At 40.8% G+C, this 4,880-nt stretch overlaps 1 pseudogene; it reads left to right on the top strand.

Annotated features, from left to right (window-relative positions):
- Positions 1 to 1,331: 1,331 nt before the first annotated feature.
- LOC136539938 (nuclear transcription factor Y subunit B-3-like) lies at positions 1,332 to 3,921 on the top strand (annotated as a pseudogene).
- Positions 3,922 to 4,880: the final 959 nt, after the last annotated feature.

The raw sequence follows: 4,880 nt of genomic DNA on the forward strand, positions 1-4,880 counted from the left end.
CATGATTTTAAAAATTTTTAGGAAAAAAAACCATCACATTTGGAGTTAGTATGAGGGAGAACAACTAGTTACAAAGTTTACCCACAGATTAAAAAGAAAAATCACATTGTTCTATATGATTCTTACATGATCTTAGTGAACAGTATGCTTTCTTTTTTTAATCTGTGGGTCAACTTTGTAACTAGTTTTTCTTCCTCGCACTAACTCCAAATCTGATGATTTTTTTCTAAAATTTTCTAAAATCATTCTCTATTAAGTTATTTTGTTGGTTTTGTCAATATATACATATGAAAAGTTTAAGCAATTTAAATTTTGAATTTCAAAAAAATACAACTTCAGATAAGATTTTGGTTCCCCAAATGATTTTAGCTGAAAAAGTGATAAATACTAAAGTTGAATAACTCATCAAGATCTACAACTTTTGTATTGGTCATTTCTTCATATGACAAAGTGGTAACGACATTGTTCACAAATGTGACACATCTCTCATAAGGTTTTATAAACTATATGAGACATGTATAAGATTAGTGAACAATGTGTGCTAAGAATTTGTCAAATGAAGAAATGACCAAAATAAGAGTTGTAGATATTCATGAGTTGAACAACTTTGGTACTCATCGTTTTTTATGTTGAAATCAATTTGGATCTCAAATTTTGGTTCGAACTTGTCATTTTTCAAAATTTCAAATTTGAAAGGTTCAAATTTTGTCAAATGATAAGATGACTAAAATAAAACTTGTAGATATTAATGAGTTAAACAACTTTGGTATTCATCACTTTTTATGTTGAAATCATTTTGGGTCTCAAATTTTGGTTTGAACTTGTTGTTTTTCAAAAATTCCAATTTGAAAGGTTCAAATTTTGTCAAATGACAAGATGACTAAAATAAAAGTTGTAGATATTAATGAGTTGAACAACTTTTGTATTCATCACTTTTTATGTTGAAATCATTTGGGGTCTCAAATTTTGGTTCGAACGTGTCATTTTTTAAAATTTCAAATTTGAAAGGTTCAAATTTTGTCAAATGACAAGATGACCAAAATAAAAGTTGTAGATCTTGATGAGTTGAACAACTTTTGTATTCATCACTTTTGCATATGAAATCATTTAGGGTTTGAAAATTTAGTTTGAACTTGTCAAATTTCAAATTTCAAATTGATGAGTCGCAGAAGAAGTCCACTGGCAGGAGCTGGACCACGGGCCCTGGGCCAGGGCCCACTCCCTCCTCGTCCCTATTTACAGCCGACGAATGGCCCGGATACCTCGGGTTCCTCCATCGCACCCACCCGGAGCGCTTCCTCTTCTCCAGCGTCCGATCCCCATTCCCCACCTCTCCTCCTCCCTCTGCGGCCAGCTCGTGCCCCCTTCTCTCCCCTCCTCGCCTCCCTGCGTGCGCGTTTTTATAAGGTACGTACGGCGCGTCGACACGCTGCGCGCCCGCCACCTTCCGATTCCCGGCGGTGCCTCTCTAAGCTCTGACGCGATCGATGCCGTGTGGCTTCGTCTTGGTGGATCTAGGGTTTCGGCGGAGGCGCCCGGTCGCCGGCGATGGCGGACGACGGCGGGAGCCACGAGGGCGGCGGAAGCGGCAGCGGCTACCGGGAGCAGGACCGGTTCCTGCCCATCGCCAACATCAGCCGTCTCCGACTTCATATCCTTTGTCACCAGCGAGTGAGTTGACACGACGTCCGGTAGCGTAGCCTTGGCCTTGGATCGTGTTCTCCTTTTTAGTTTGAGACAGTTTCTGATGTATGTGGCGACGGCGCGGATGCTGCTTGCAGGGCCAGCGACAAATGTCAGAAGAAGAGAAAGACGATCAACGGGGACGATTTGCTTTGGGCGATGGCTACGTTAGGATTCGAGGAGTACGTCGAGCCTTTGAAGATTTACCTACAAAAGTATAGAGAGGTCATTGATGGCTTTCCCTCACTGTGTTGTAGATGTGGATCTTCTCTCTTTATTTTAATGTTTTGTACATCTCTCTCATGGTGTTTCTTTGTGCCCTTTGCATATTCAATTCTGGTGATGGGCTGATGATTGCAGATGGAGGTATGCAATCTTCATACTTTTATTTATTTTTTCTGTCAGAACAACACTTATTTGACTTTGCTTTGGCTGAACTGTAGAAGTGTACATTGTACTCAACATTATCAGGTTATTAACCTATAACACCTTAGTTAGAAAATATAGAGCACTTGACAGGAAATACATAATCAGTTTAGGAACCTGCAAACTAGTAGGCATTAACACCTGAACAAGACTGCTAGTTCTAAGAAACAGTGCATACATGATCTCGTTTGTTTTCTAAATTGCCTATTGTTTGTTGGATCGCACGACTTACCAAGCAAGCTCCTGGGCAACTAGTGTTGTTGCTGTGAACAAGTTAATAGTCTCATGTACTGTTTGCACATCCAGGATGCAACTGAATATTGATCACAATTTTTCGGAAAATTCTTGTAGGGTGATAGTAAGCTGTCTACAAAGGCTGGCGAGGGCTCTGTAAAGAAGGATGCAATCAGTTCCCATGGTGGCACCAGTAGCTCAAGTAACCAGTAGCCGAGGTGGCTTGCCAGATCCGGTACATCGGGTACCTCCATGGCAAGACCGACGAGAGCATCAACGAGGGAGATTTTTGTACAAGTGTCAGGTAGTTCACTATCTTTGCACCGTCTGGTAGTTCAGTAGTAGAGATTTTTGAAATTTCGAGTCGTATCTCTGCACCGTCAGGTAGTTCAGTAGTAGAGATTTTTGTACAAGTGTCAGGGGTAGTTCAGTAGTAGTACAGTTTGTTTAGAAATCATGTGATCCATATATGTTAACTGCTATGATCCATATATGTTAGCTTATCTGAACCTGAAGAACTCATGGTACTGCATTCAGAACAATAGAAAGGCAGTTCATGGTGAGCATTCAGACAATTTGAGATGTACATTTCATAGAAGTTGTATAGGGGCATAAAAGAGTAGACAACTCTGCAGGAGTTGAAAAATTACCATCTTACTGTTTTTCAGATAAATAGGTATCTTGTCATATATTCTTTCTCAATCAGTTTCCAAAGGATCTTCTCATTTTAAACCTATGATCTCATCTGACATGTTCATTATCTTGTAGGAATCAAGTGAAAAGAACAAGCATAATCGCCGTAAAGTCAAGTATCATCAAGCTACGGGTTCTCGCAGCTATGTGGCACACTTACATGCATCAGTTTCCTGACAACAAATAAATGACTCATGATTGCATACCTATTTGGCATCAGTTTCTGTCAATGCAGTATAGGTTTTATTTTTTAAATACATCTTGTGTGATATTTCCTCCTCAAATTAATGCAATAAGTATCAACTAATGATGGGTCATTGCTGTTTCAGTCAAATATGGAAGCTTTGAGGACAGAACCTGTTGCTGAAGGTGAGATAGCAGTGTCCAGTGTGCAGGTTGTGTCCCAGGTGCTCTCCCAGAACAGCTCAAACCTTTTTCTTGAAGAGTGTTGGCATCAAACCAGTGCCATCCTCCAAATCATCATCATCAAATGAAAGCGAGCTTCGGGAGCAACTAGCAGCTGAAGCTACGGCTGCTGTACAAGGTGAAATCGATGAACTCAGGAAGAGAAGTGAAGAAGCTGAGGAATAGCTGGCGAGGACACAAAAAGAGATGGAGGAGTACAAGAAGCTGACAGAGATAAACAACAAGGCAATGGAGGAGAACAATGCGCTGCTCAAGCGTATCTTGGCCATCAATAATGCTTCTTCGACATGAGCGCTGCTCGTAGCTGCTGGTTCATTAAGCAAGGGATCTGCTGGTGATTTTGTTTATGTAGTAACTTATGTTGCTGGTGGTTGGCAACTTTTTATTATTTCCTGTGATGTTAATGTGAACTGAGATGAAACTAGTAGTTCAAATGTGATGTCTAGTGAGTTATGTGAACCGAGTTTAGAATTGTTGATTAAGTTGTTGGTCATTGGAATACTAGATCTGTTAATTTATGGAAGCTTTTGGTCATTCCAGTATTATTTGCATTCTATAATGAAATCAGCATGTGCACTTGTGATGAATTATTTGACCTTTCTGTGACGATTTGGTAATTAATTCTGTGACGAATTTCTATTTACTTCAGTGACGAAAATGAGAACCTATCACAGCAAGCCTTGTGGCCCAACAAAAAGTGGACACGTGGACCATCCACATCACTGGCCACGTCAGCTGCCACGTGGTCGGACACGTCACCTGCAATGTGGACGCGTCACGTGGACAAGACACGTCAGCTGCCAGCGTGGCAGACGTCGTCTGGCCACCTAACAGACGGCAAGTCATGACGAAAAAGGGGCTATATCAATGACAAAAATAGATCGTCATAGAAAGAATACACTTCTATGACGACGGCCATTTCGTCATAGAACAAATGCACATCTATAACGAAAATAGACGTTTCGTCATGGTAGGTAAAATATGACGCGCATTCAATGACGAATACCATCACTACAGGATTTTCGATCTACTGCAACGCCAAAAAAGTGTAGCAAAAGACCCAAAAATGGTAGCCATAGTAATTTTGCTACCAATTTTTTTTGGTTAAATGTCGTTGCACTTGTAAGGGTAGCAATAGCATAATGCAATGGGTTACATTTTAGTTGCGACACACAGCCCCTCTATTGCAACACTTTTGACGCTTTTGCAACACCTGGTGAGTGTTGTAACAAAAGCAATTGCAACCACTATGGGTGTGGTAATAGTATCAATTGCAACGAACTAGGCGTTGCTAGCGATACGTATTGCGACACGCTGGTCGTGTAGCAGCACAATGCAAGCGCAACGCAACACGGGTGTTGCAATCGTGGTTGTTGCTACGCAGAGAAAGCATTGCAATAGAGGTTCTCTATTGCCAC

The sequence above is a fragment of the Miscanthus floridulus genome, chromosome 2 (genome assembly GCF_019320115.1).
Source record: "Miscanthus floridulus cultivar M001 chromosome 2, ASM1932011v1, whole genome shotgun sequence".
NCBI lineage: Eukaryota > Viridiplantae > Streptophyta > Magnoliopsida > Poales > Poaceae > Miscanthus > Miscanthus floridulus.